Raw genomic sequence first — 13,801 nt, 5'->3', positions numbered from 1 at the left:
AACCTCAAGCCTCACCTAGGCTCCCTCTCTACTTGTATCTCTTTCATGTCTTTTGGATGACATTATTAAAGAAAAAAAAAGAAAGGAAAGAGAGGATTATCATACTTTTCTTTTTCCAAATTTTTGGAGACAAATCTAATTTTGCTCTATTACACAATCAATTATGAAATAAAAATATAAAAAAAGAAAAGATAAGGTGTAATCTACTTATATTTCATGGAGACGGATAAGATTTTCTTTTCATCATTATTGCCAAATATTACTCTCACTTCTATTAAGGTATGTGACAAGGTTTAACAGTGTTCACATGTTAGTCTTGATTTTCCTCTATTTTATATAAGAATATCACACAATTATCAACCTCCAAAACACAATTTATTAAAATACAGACCATGTTGAAATCTTTTGTAAGATGCTAAAATAAAAATTAAAATAATAATTAATTAATGGTTTATTGGGTTTTTTTTTTTTTGTACCCAGCTGGAAACAATTACTATATCTCTGACTTATAAGATCACACTGCACTGGTTTTTTTTTTTTTTTTTTTTTTTTAACTTGGTGTAGTAGTTATACAAAATGGTGAGATTCTTTTGACATATTCATAAATGCATATAACAAAATATTCTCCTTGTCAATACCCAGTACTTCACTCCTGCTCCTGATCCTTTTCCTGGAAGTACTGCTCCTTTTGTTTGTTTATTTGTTGTTATTTGGTAATTATAGTTGTTACTTTAGTTTTTTTTTTTTTTTTTTTTTTTTTTTGCCATGACCAAAACACCTGATAAGAATAATTGTAGAGGTGGAAAATTTTATCTGGTGTTCACAGTTTTAGAGGTCTCAGTCCATAGATGGCTGAAGCCAATTGATCTGGGCCCAAAGTAAAGCAGAATATCATCGTAGGGGAAAGCAACTCAGAACATAGTCAAAAGGAAACAAAAAAAGCTCTCTCTCACCAGGGACAAATAGAATGATACTAACCTACTTCCTCCAGCCACACCCTATCTACATGCCTACAGTTTCTACCCAGTTAATCCCTACAAGGGGATTAACACAGAGATTAATTTAATACTCTCAACCCAATCATTTCTCCTTTGATTGTTCTAGTATTGTTTGACATATGAGCTTTTTGGGGACACATCATATCTGAACCATAACAGTTATACATAAAAATGAATATCAGTGTAATATATTCACACATGCACATAGCATAATTTGGTCAAATTCATTTCACATTTTCTCTTCATTCCTATCAGCCCTTCCTCCACCTGATCCATTTACTCTCTTCCATTGTTCTCCCTTCTAATTTCATGAGATCTCCTTGCATATAATTGCAATTTTTAAAAATGCTTGCTTCATTTGATGTCCAAATCATCATTGTAATCACTACTGTTACCAATTCAGTTATTGATTATTTTGTGTATTACATTAAACACTGAGAAGAGTATTAAAAAAAAAAAAACTGAGTATTTGACTTCAGAAAGCTTTTCCCCTGGTGAAGTCTTAGAGAGCAATTATTAGTTAGGTTGGCATTAACTGTTTAACAAGTTGATCCCAAAATGCATTTTGACTCAAACATAATGTATTTCTTTGCTTACACATTATTCTATGATTTTCTCAGGTCAGCGTGGTGACTATTCTCTCCAAAATCACTTAGGCTAACGTAGCTTCTCTAACCTTCAACGTGTAGCTTCAAATTCCATCATGATTACCTCCCTTGGGTTAGCCCAAGGATCATAGAGCACATGCAAGACGCTTCTGTAAGGTGGGGTTAGAAATTACTGTTCTCGTTTTTTTTTTCCTTCTCTCATTCCAATATCTATGACTCTGTCATATGGTCACAAGTAATAGCCAGAAAAGCAAAGAAATATGGAGTTGATGTGTGCTCAGGGAAAAGGAAATATATTCTGGTGAGTAGCTATCAGTAGTTGCCAGGGAAATATATAAAATGTTTAAAAAGTAGACCTGCTATGGTTGAAGCATGAAAAGGAACCCACATGAACTGCACTGTAAATATTCCCTCATATGTTTAAAAATAAAACAACACAAATAACAACTCAAAACCTTCTCTGAATTCTAGATATTCTTGGCACAGTACTTGGAAGTTTTTGCATTAAGAAATATACACATTTACCCAGCAATGACATCATGGGAGTTCTGCACTGTAGAAATAGAAACATAATTTAAAAATAATTTTATTACAAATGTACTTACTGATTGAGCAATCACATTTCTAGGAGTTCATCCTATAGAAATAAAAGCATATTTTAAAAATTATTGTATTAAATATGTACCTATTCTCTCAGAAATTCAATTACTCTGGTTGTCTAGCAACAACAACAACAAAAGAATATCATATTGAAAAGTTCTGTTCTCAGCATTTTATACACCCTCAAGAATTATTTGTATTAGTGAAGGCAAAAGAAAAAAAAACTAGAAAGAAAATGAAAACCTTTTAATAGGAAAGTAATAGAGGGGTTGAGAAAGTATTTTATGATCATAATATATTATGCAGCTGATCCTTAGAACTGAATCTAGTGGGAGTTTTCACAATGCCCTGATAAGAAAGAAAAGTTCCATGCTTACCACTGCATGCCATCTGAACCCATTTTACCAAAATAATGACAAATTAACCAATATTTTTAAGTGCAGAGGGCATATTTGTGAAAGAGATATAAGTAGAAGCATTACTATGTTTGTTCTTTGGAAGTTGTCACTTGTCCAATTTGAGGTCAAGTGAATATTTGATGTAGTGAAGAACAAGGACCACATATTATATTATCCTGTGTCGATCAGCATTGATGATATACTACCTAAAATTATCAGTGGGATTATGAGAGGATACACATGATGAAATAACTGAACAGATGCTAACTATAATTATAATGATGTGTATATCACAGTGATGTGATTAAATGTGTTTTTACTTACTTTTATACATCTTCTGATATACGCAGAAGTGCTCCTGGAAAGTGCTACTTTTTTAATATTATGAACATAAACAATGCTAGGTGGTATTGAGGCAGAAATAACATTGTAATTTAAGTCCTCCAATACTAATTTTCTTGCAGAATTTATGCATTTTTTAAAACTTGTTTAAAGTAATAAATCCTGGCATTTCAAACAGTAAATCTCCCTTTGGGATCATTAAGTTCAGTTTTTAAGAACCTGATTACACACACACACACACACACACACACACACACTTATACCAAGTTGTATATATCTTGCGTGATTTTATTCATTCAAATAACTAAAATTGTTTACCTAAATGTGGGGGGTTATGTCACCTACCATTCTATTGTGTAAATTAGAGAAATGTTTTTCTAGTATTTTGGACATGGGTTTTTAGTAATGACTCATAACAATAGATACTATACCCATACTCTATTTGCAGAACATTCTCAAAGAACTTAATGTAACCCATGGGGAGATTTTTATTTTTCAGTGTTTGGCCATACAAAGATAATGGCATATATAGTCTTTTTAAATCCTAAATAATTCAGAATAGCATTTTGACTTTAATGAGGCTCTTTCATCTTTTTTCTATTTGAATTTTTTAGTAAGTTTTCTGACATGATTTGTTTCTTTTTACTCAATTGTTTCTTACATTGAAAAGAGCTGTGTGAAAAAATCCATAGCAATTCTAAAGCAGATAGTCATGCTTTCATAATTAAATTTAGTTTTAGAAAAGTCGAATTTACCTATTTAGCTATCTATTCATGCTTCCTTTTCTAATACACAAACATGATATTTTTCCACTTGTAATTCATTGATCATAATCTAGTGAAAATATTTTGATGATTGCATTGCCTGTGCCTGCTAATGGACCCACTGGCTAGCTATCATAGAGGGGTGGCCTCAATGAATTATCTGGCCTTATAAACCAACTTTTTAATCTAGTTTCAGGAGCAGAGAGGTTAGTCTTTTTGTTTATTTTTGTTTTTCTTTCCTTCCTGAAAGAAAATGCTTTATTCTTGCTTTATTAAAACTCTTGTTGATATAAATGTCTTTATAATTTTATGAAAAAAACTCCCCATTACAAAACTGGAAATAATGTTGATGTAGAGTCACTCTAACATTAGTAGGTTACCTAAATACTCTTATTTTTCAGCTGAAGTTTTATTTCAAGTTAGAGAAATGATTTGAATATTAAGTATTCAAAATGCTGTAAAATCTAGGTTAACAAGAACCTCATTGGACACAGATAGAAAGAAGATTTTTAGAGTTACCTTTATCTTACTGCAATGACCACAACAAAAATAACATAATATTATTAAAGTGAGGTTAATGCTTCCTGGAAGCTAAGTTCTAGTAATACTGATATTTCACCCTCACATCCTATGTGAATGGGGGCAGCGGGACATCATTAACTTAGTGTTAAAGCAACAATCAAACTTTCCAAATATTTTGAAAATAACTTTCTCAATGTCTTACTGGAGTGCCACATCAGAGGCAATAACAGGATTACCATAACTTGAGGTACCAAAAAGAGAATAGACATTACCATTAAATAAATTTGAGAGCAAAATTATGAACATACTTTTAAAAAATAATGCCACAATGGTTTTTTACTCTGCAAAGAGAGACCAAAACACGTTTCTATGATTTTGTAGGAATTAGTGCTATTTCTTTACATGATATGACTTATCCAAGAAAGCTGCAAGCAAGGGAGATCATTTTATGTGGTGCTCTGCAGGAAAAGGTTTATATAGAGGGATAGGACTTGCCTGATCAGCCTTCAGACTATTGGTCCAGAGCTATGAATCTTTTCTATAACCTACAATGTTGGACTATCCTTGATCTTGCTCTTCCAGAATAGCATCATTAAAGAACATTGAAATATACTTAATGGATTAAAAGGAGCTCAATCTCAATGTAAGATAGACTAATATAACTCAGTACAACTCAAAGTTGTGCACTGTACCTATGCATTAAAATAAGATTAACCATTGATAAATTGAAATGACTGAAGAGGAGAGAAAGAAGTTTGACTTTTCCTCTACTATTTCTTTCATCAAGTTGATAGAGGATGGCATATATAATTATATCCTCTCTTCTATTAATACTGTGAAAAATGTTTGGGGATATTTTATGCAGCAAAAAAAATGGAAGGCAAAGAAATAGTAAAAAAAAGTTACAATTATACAAATAAAAATAAAAATGCATATAATATTCATAACTAGTGAAATTTAAAACATTCAAAGATCCAAGAATGTTATGTAAAATAAACTAACACATTTGAAACCTCATTATAATATTTACTTCATGAGGTCTGAACTTGGTATGGTGATGTACTCCTGTAACCCCAGTGGATGGGGAGGCTGAGGCAGGAGGATACACAAGTTCAAGGCCAGCCTCAGCAACTAAGCAACTTAATGAGACCATGTCTCAAAATAAAAAGTAAAAGAAGGCCTGGGATGTGGCTCAGTGGTCAAGTGCTCTTGGGTTCAATTCCTGGTATGAAAATTAAACAAATAAATAAATAGTCTGCAGTGGAAATTCTTTGTAAATTGAAATTAATTTTAATGAATCAATCTGTCTTATTATAGATATAGTCCCCTAAAAATAGAAATTAGAAAAATAGAATAGTATTTGAAAAGAGATATATATTGAATTTACATGTGTTTTACAATTATAGATAAGTTTCCTTTGTAAAAAAGATTAAAAATATACCTTTCAAATTCTGAAATATCCATTAATCAATTAAGACATCGCTCCTGAAAGACGCAGTGTTCCCAATGAACTCAGTGGTCTAGCACATCTTTCCTAATCCATATATCATGTGTGCTTCTTAGGTTGTTAATGAAGAGAATGCAAGGGTGTGAATAGAAGATGAGATATGACTTTTTGATATCTTCTCTATTAAATTACAGCTTGCATTAAGACTATGGCACCAGCCTATCTTAATATTTTAACATTGAATAAATACTCAGGAAATGAAAGAAGCATGAAATCTTTATTACTACCTTATCTCTCATGAAGATTTTATACTTTAAAAGAAAATAAGATGACATTGTAATTATTTTTTTTTAATTTTTTATTGTTGGTTATTCAAAACATTACATAGTTCTTGATATATCATATTTCACCCTTTGATTCAAGTGAGTTATGAGCTCCCATTTTTACCCCATATACAGATTGCAGAATCACATCAGTTACACATCCATTGATTTACATATTGCCATACTAGTGTCTGTTGTGTTCTGCTGCCTTTCCTATCCTCTACTATTCCCCCTCCCCTCCCCTCCCCTCCCCTCTACTCTCTCTGCCCCCTCTACTGTCATTCATTTGTCTCCCTTGTATTATTTTTCCCTTTCCCCTCACTTCCTCTTGTATGTTCTTTTGTATAACCCTGAGGGTCTCCTTCCATTTCCATGCAATTTCCCTTCTCTCTCCCTTTCCCTCCCACCTCTCATTCCTGTTTAATGTTAATCTTCTTCTCATGCTCTTCAACCCTACTCTGTTCTTAGTTACTTTCCTTATATCAAAGAAGACATTTGGCATTTGTTTTTTAGGGATTGGCTAGCTTGACTTAGCATAATCTGCTCTAATGCCATCCATTTCCCTGTAAATTCTATGATTTTGTCATTTTTTAATGCAGAGTAACACTCCATTGTGTATAAATGCCATATTTTTTTTAATCCATTCGTCTATTAAGGGGCATCTAGGTTGGTTCCACAGTCTTGCTATTGTGAATTGTGCTGCTATGAACATCGATGTAGCAGTGTCCCTGTAGCATGCTCTTTTTAGGTCTTTAGGGAATAGACCGAGAAGGGGAATAGCTGGGTCAAATGGTCGCTCCATTCCCAGCTTTCCAAGAAATCTCCATACTGCTTTCCAAATTGGCTGCACCAATTTGCAGTCCCACCAGCAATGTACAAGTGTACCCTTTTCCCCACATCTTTGCCAGCACTTGTTGTTGTTTGACTTCATAATGGCTGCCAATCTTACTGGAGTGAGATGGTATCTTAGGGTGGTTTTGATTTGCATTTCTCTGACTGCTAGAGATGGTGAGCATTTTTTCATGTACTTGTTGATTGATTGTATGTCCTCCTCTAAGAAGTGTCTGTTCAGGTCCTTGGCCCATTTGTTGATTGGGTTGTTTGTTATTTCATTGTCTAATTTTTTGAGTTCTTTGTATACTCTGGATATTAGGGCTCTATCTGAAGTGTGAGGAGTAAAGATTTGTTCCCAGGATGTAGGCTCCCTATTTACCTCTCTTATTGTTTCTTTTGCTGAGAAAAAACTTTTTAGTTTGAGTAAGTCCCATTTGTTGATTCTAGTTATTAACTTTTGTGCTATGGGTGTCCTATTGAGGAATTTGGAGCCCGACCCCACAGTATGTAGATCGTAGCCAACTTTTTCTTCTATCAGACGGCATGTCTCTGATTTGATATCAAGCTCCTTGATCCATTTTGAATTCACTTTTGTGCATGGCGAGAGAAAGGGATTCAGTTTCATTTTGTTGCATATGGATTTCCAGTTTTCCCAGCACCATTTGTTGAAGATGCTATCCTTCCTCCATTGCATGCTTTTAGCCCCTTTATCAAATATAAGATAGTTGTAGTTTTGTGGAATTGGTTTCTGTGTCCTCTATTCTATACCATTGGTCCACCTGCCTGTTTTGGTACCAGTACCATGCTGTTTTTGTTACTATTGCTCTGTAGTATAGTTTGAAGTCTGGTATCGCTATACCGCCTGATTCACACTTCCTGCTTAGCATTGTTTTTGCTATTCTGGGTCTTTTATTTTTCCACATGAATTTCATGATTGCTTTCTCTATTTCTACAAGAAATGCCGTTGGGATTTTGATTGGCATTGCATTAAACCTATAGAGAACTTTTGGTAATATCGCCATTTTGATGATGTTAGTTCTGCCTATCCATGAACAGGGTATATTTTTCCATCTTCTAAGATCTTCTTCTATTTCTCTCTTTAGGGTTCTGTAGTTTTCATTGTATAAGTCTTTCACCTCTTTTGTTAGGTTGATTCCCAAGTATTTTATTTTTTTTTGAAGATATTGTGAATGGAGTGGTTGTCCTCATTCCCATTTCAGAGGATTTGTCGCTGATATACAGGAATGCCTTTGATTTATGCGTGTTGATTTTATATCCTGCCACTTTGCTGAATTCATTTATTAGCTCTAAGAGTTTCTTTGTAGACCCTTTTGGGTCTGCTAGGTATAGAATCATGTCATCTGCAAATAGTGATAATTTAAGTTCTTCTTTTCCTATTTTGATGCCTTTAATTTCTTTCGTCTGTCTAATTGCTCTGGCCAGTTTTTCGAGAACTATGTTGAACAGAAGTGGTGACAGAGGGCATCCCTGTCTTGTTCCAGATTTTAGCGGGAATGCCTTCAGTTTTTCTCCATTCAGAATGATGCTAGCCTGAGGCTTAGCATAGATTGCTTTTACAATATTGAGGTATGTTCCTGTTATCCCTAGTTTTTCTAGAGTTTTGAACATAAAGGGATGCTGTACTTTGTCGAATGCTTTTTCCGCATCTATCGAGATGATCATATGGTTCTTATTTTTAAGTCTATTGATGTGGTGAATAACATTTATTGATTTCCGTATATTGAACCAGCCTTGAATCCCAGGGATGAATCCTACTTGATCATGGTGCACAATTTTTTTGATATGTTTTTGTATCCGATTCGCCAGAATTTTATTGAGGATTTTTGCATCTAGGTTCATTAGAGATATTGGTCTGTAGTTTTCTTTCTTTGAAGTGTCTTTGTCTGGTTTAGGTATCAGGGTGATGTTGGCCTCGTAGAATGAATTTGGAAGTTCTCCCTCTTTTTCTATTTCCTGAAGTAGCTTGAAAAGTATTGGTATTAGTTCCTCTTTAAAGGTTTTGTAAAACTCTGCTGTATACCCATCCGGTCCTGGACTTTTCTTAGTTGGTAGTCTTTTGATGGTTTCTTCTATTTCCTCAATTGATATTGGTCTGTTTAGGTTGTCTATGTCCTCCTGACTCAATCTGGGCAGATCATATGACTTAAGAAATTTATCGATGCCTTCACTATCTTCTAATTTATTGGAGTATAAGGATTCAAAATAATTTTTGATTATCTTCTGTATATCTGAATTGTCTGTTGTGATATTGCCTTTTTCATCCCGTATGCTAGTAATTTGAGTTCTCTCTCGTCTTCTCTTCATTAGCATGGCTAAGGGTCTGTCGATCTTATTTATTTTTTCAAAGAACAAACTTTTAGTTTTGTCAATTTTTTCAATTGTTTCTTTTGTTTCGATTTCATTAATTTCAGCTCTGATTTTACTTATTTCTTGCCTTCTACTTCTTTTGCTGTTGTTTTGCTCTTCTTTTTCTAGGATTTTGAGATGAAGTATGAGATCATTTATTTGTTGGTTTTTTCTTTTTTTAAGGAATTAACTCCAAGAAATGAATTTTCCTCTTAGAACTGCTTTCAATGTGTCCCATAGATTCCGATATGTTGTGTCTGTGTTTTCATTTATCTCTAAGAATTTTTTAATTTCCTCCTTGATGTCTTCTATAACCCATTGATCATTCAGTAACCTACTGTTCATTCTCCAAGTGATGTATGCTTTTTCCTTACTTCTTTTATCATTGATTTTCAGTTTCATTCCATTATGATCAGATAAGATGCATGGTATTATCTCTACTCCTTTATATTGTCTAAGAGTTGCCCTGTGACATAATATGTGATCTATTTTTGAGAAGGATCCATGTGCAGCTGAGAAAAAAGTGTAACTGCTTGATGTTGGGTAGTATATTCTATATATGTCAATTAAGTCTAGGTTATTAATTGTGTTATTGAGTTCTATAGTTTCCTTATTCAACTTTTGTTTGGAAGATCTGTCCATTGGTGAGAGAGGTGTGTTGAAGTCTCCCATGATTATTGTATGGTGGTCTATTAGACTCTTGAACTTGAGAAGAGTTTGTTTGATGAACATAGCTGCACCATTGTTAGGGGCATATATATTTATGATTGTTATGTCTTGTTGGTGTATGGTTCCCTTGAGCAGTATGTAGTGTCCCACTTTATCCCTTTTGATTAACTTGGGCTTGAAATCTATTTTATTTGATATGAGTATGGACACACCTGCTTGTTTCCGAAGTCCATATGAGTGATATGATTTTTCCCAACCTTTCACCTTCAGCCTATGTATGTCTTTTCCTATCAAATGCGTCTCCTGTAGGCAGCATATTGCTGGGTCTTGTTTTGTGATCCATTCTACTAGCCTGTGTCTCTTAATTGGTGAGTTTAAGCCATTAACATTTAGGGTTATTATTGAGATATGGGTTGTTCTTCCAGCCATATGTGTTTATTTATGTTACTAAACATGGTTTGTTTTCCTCTTTGATTATTTTCCCCCCTTTACTGTCCTACCTCCCACTGTTGGTTTTCATTGTTATTTTCCATTTCCTCCTCCTGTAATGTTTTGCCAGGATGTTTTGAAGAGATGGTTTTCTAGCTGCAAATTCTTTTAACTTTTGTTTATCATGGAAGGTTTTAATTTCATCTTCCATCCTGAAGCTTAATTTCGCTGGATACACAATTCTTGGTTGGAACCCATTTTCTTTCAGTGTTTGAAATGTGTTATTCCAGGATCTTCTAGCTTTCAGAGTCTGTGTTGAAAGATCAGCTGTTATCCTGATTGGCTTACCCCTAAATGTAATCTGCTTCCTTTCTCTTGTAGCTTTTAAAATTCTCTCCTTATTCTGTATGTTGGGCATCTTCATTATAATGTGTCTAGGTGTTGATCTCTTATGATTTTGCACATTCGGTGTCCTGTAGGCTTCTAGGATTTGGGATTCTGTCTCATTCTTCAAGTCTGGGAAGTTTTCTCGAATTATTTCATTGAATAGATTGCTCATTCCTTTTGTTTGAAACTCTGTCCCTTCCTGTATCTTGGATGTTCTGCTCATGGTTTCTTAACAGTCTTGCTGAGCTGTCTATGTTCTTTTCAAGTTGAAATACTTTATCTTCATTGTCTGATGTTCTATCTTCTAAGTGTTCTACTCTGCTGGTAGTATTCTCAATTGAGTTTTTAAGTTGGTTTATTGCTTCCTGCATTTCTAGGATTTCTCTTTGTTTGTTTTTTATAACCTCTATCTCCCTGTATAGTTGGTCTTTTGCTTCTTGGATTTGTTTATGTAATTCATTGTTGAAGTGATCTTTCATTGTCTGATTTTGCTGTCTGATGTCTTCCTTGAGACTCCAGATCATCTGAAGCATGTATATCCTGAATTCTTTATCTGACATTCCATCTGCTGCAGATATTACCTCTTCTAACGTTGAGTTGACCTGCATTGCTTGTGGTCCTTTCTTTCCTTGTCTCTTCATACTGTTCGCATTTCTTTCTGCTTGGTGAAACTTTGTGCTATTGAAATTTCCCCCTATATATTTATATTGGTCTTGTATAGTTGCAAAGTCTCCCTCGCAGGCTCGGGCTGCGGCTCTGCCCCTCCTCCAATTGGGGCAATGTGCCTACCACGCCGGCAGGCCACTGGGCCTGTTCTGCTGGTCGGTAGCTGGTCCGCCTACCTTGCAGGCGCGGGTGGCGGCTCTGTCCCTCTGCGGGCCGCTAGGCTTGTTCTGTCGGTGATCGCAGTTCTGTGTACTTTGCAGGCGCAGGCAGCGGCACTGCCCCTCTGCAGGCCTCTGGGGCTGTTCTGCCAGTGGGTCGCAGGTCCGCCTACCTTGCAGGCCCGGGGGGGGGGCGGCTCTACCCTTCCGCAGGCCACTGGGCCTGTTCTGTTTGTCGGTTGCAGGTCTGGCCTGTTCTGTTGGTGGTCACAGTTCCGCCTACCTTGCAGGCGCGGGGGGGGGGGCGGCTCTGCCTCTCAGGAGGCCGCTGCTCCTGTTCTGCCGGTGGGTCGCAGGCCCGCCTACCTTGCAGGAGTGGTTGGCAGCTCTGCCCCTCCGCGGGCCACTGGGCCTTTTCTGTCGGTGGTCACAGTTCTGCCTACCTGGCAGTCGCAGGGGGTGGGGGGCGGCTCTGCTCCTCAGCAGGCTGCTGGGCCTGTTCTGTGGGTGGTCACAGTTCCGTCTACCTTGCCGGCGCGGGGGGAGGGGGCGGCTCTGCCTCTCAGTAGGCCGCTGCTCCTGTTCTTGTAATTATTTTTTCAGAAAACAAATTTGACATACTTTTTTAGCCATATTTTTCCCAAAATGGGTGACTCTTACAAATATGATGTGAGGTTGAAAAACTCACAAATATGTCTGAACGTTTATTGACTTACGGAGGGATCTAAGGAAGCCATTCAGTAATAAATTCACCCCATTAGTTCAGACTCTGCTATAATGAGCCTATTATCTTTAAAAAAAAATTTTGTAGTTATAGATGGACAAAACGCCTTTATTTTACTTGTTTATTTTTGTATAGTGCTGAGGATCAAACCCAGTGCCTCATGCATGCTAGGCAAGAGCCTATTATCTTTTGTCCCACAAAACAGAATCAATTCTTTGTTCTGATGGTTTTATCATAGTCTTCAAACATTGGTGTCATCAATTGTTCCTTCTCATCTTCAACTCTAAGAATTTACCCACAACCTCAACTCTAAGAGTTTACCACATTCCACTGATTCTATCTATAACAGTATATTAATTTGTCACATTCCACTAATTCTATCTATAAGAGTATATTAATTTGCTCTTCTTTCCATTCTTATTGTAACTATTCTGGATCAAGCATACTCTCCCACTACAATTCTTCTTGTTTAAGAGACAAACTGTAAATTTGATATTGGAAATTTTTTTTAGCCATCATTGTATTTATTTTCTTACATTAAGAAAACAATAGAAATTATTGTCAGTCTCATGGATATAATATTGATATGGGACATATGTAAAGTAGTAATATATACCTATAGCAGAGGTATACTATTAAACATGAAGGACATTGAAAACTGCTGCACATAGAGTTAATTCATAAATATTGACTGGTAAATTGTCATTATTATTGTCATGTACATATTTGACTTTGTCTTTATTCTTTTTTAAAACCACACTATTAACTATATCTTTTGAAACTAGTACTTTAAAACCTTTATACTAATATGACCTATAGATGAAATCATATTCATTAGTTCAGGTTTTAAAGACTTCTGTATATGTTGAATTTATAGTTCTTGTATTTTGTCATTATTTCTTTATATCTATTGTCCAACAGCTGTGTAAAATTTTGTGTAAGATTTGCAGCAAATCCAAGTACCTCCCACTGTTTCCCTTCAATTTCTCTGTACTCTGACCAAACATTTTTCTGTGTTAGAATTTCTTATAGTTTTAGTTTCTCAGATCCTGAAGTCTTATTAAGAGCTAAGTAATTGTAAACTTTATGATCACAATGTATTATCAGGGAAAATATTCTCTCCATTCTATGAATTTTTAATGCCTATCACAAATATCTTGTTTTTTAATTACTAACTTATCTGACTCATCAGACTATAGAGTCTCAATATAGGTCAGAAGTGTTCTTCTTTCATTGCCTTTGAAGAATCTATTTTCTTTCTGCAAGTTATTCGAATTCCATAATTTTATCAGTAACCAGCCTGCTTGTTTTTTCCTCTTTCCTCCAGTAGAATGTAAGTATTATAGGGATAGGAGATTCGATTACCTTATTCTCCAGTATTTTACCCAAGCTAAAAATAAAGTCTGAATTTTAAAAAGTTGCCAAAATATAGATATTAAAGTATGCAAAGATTTATAATTCTTTTTTTTTTTGCCACATTAAGTAGTCTTTAGCCAAGAACATTCAAGGTTTTTGGCACTGAAAAAGTCATACATCAAAGTATGTTCATTTTATCCCTCTCTTCT

The sequence above is a fragment of the Marmota flaviventris genome, chromosome 8 (genome assembly GCF_047511675.1).
Source record: "Marmota flaviventris isolate mMarFla1 chromosome 8, mMarFla1.hap1, whole genome shotgun sequence".
NCBI classification, from domain to species: Eukaryota; Metazoa; Chordata; class Mammalia; order Rodentia; family Sciuridae; genus Marmota; species Marmota flaviventris.
The sequence above is the reverse complement of the archived record's forward strand: the minus strand, read 5'-3'. Positions refer to the sequence as shown.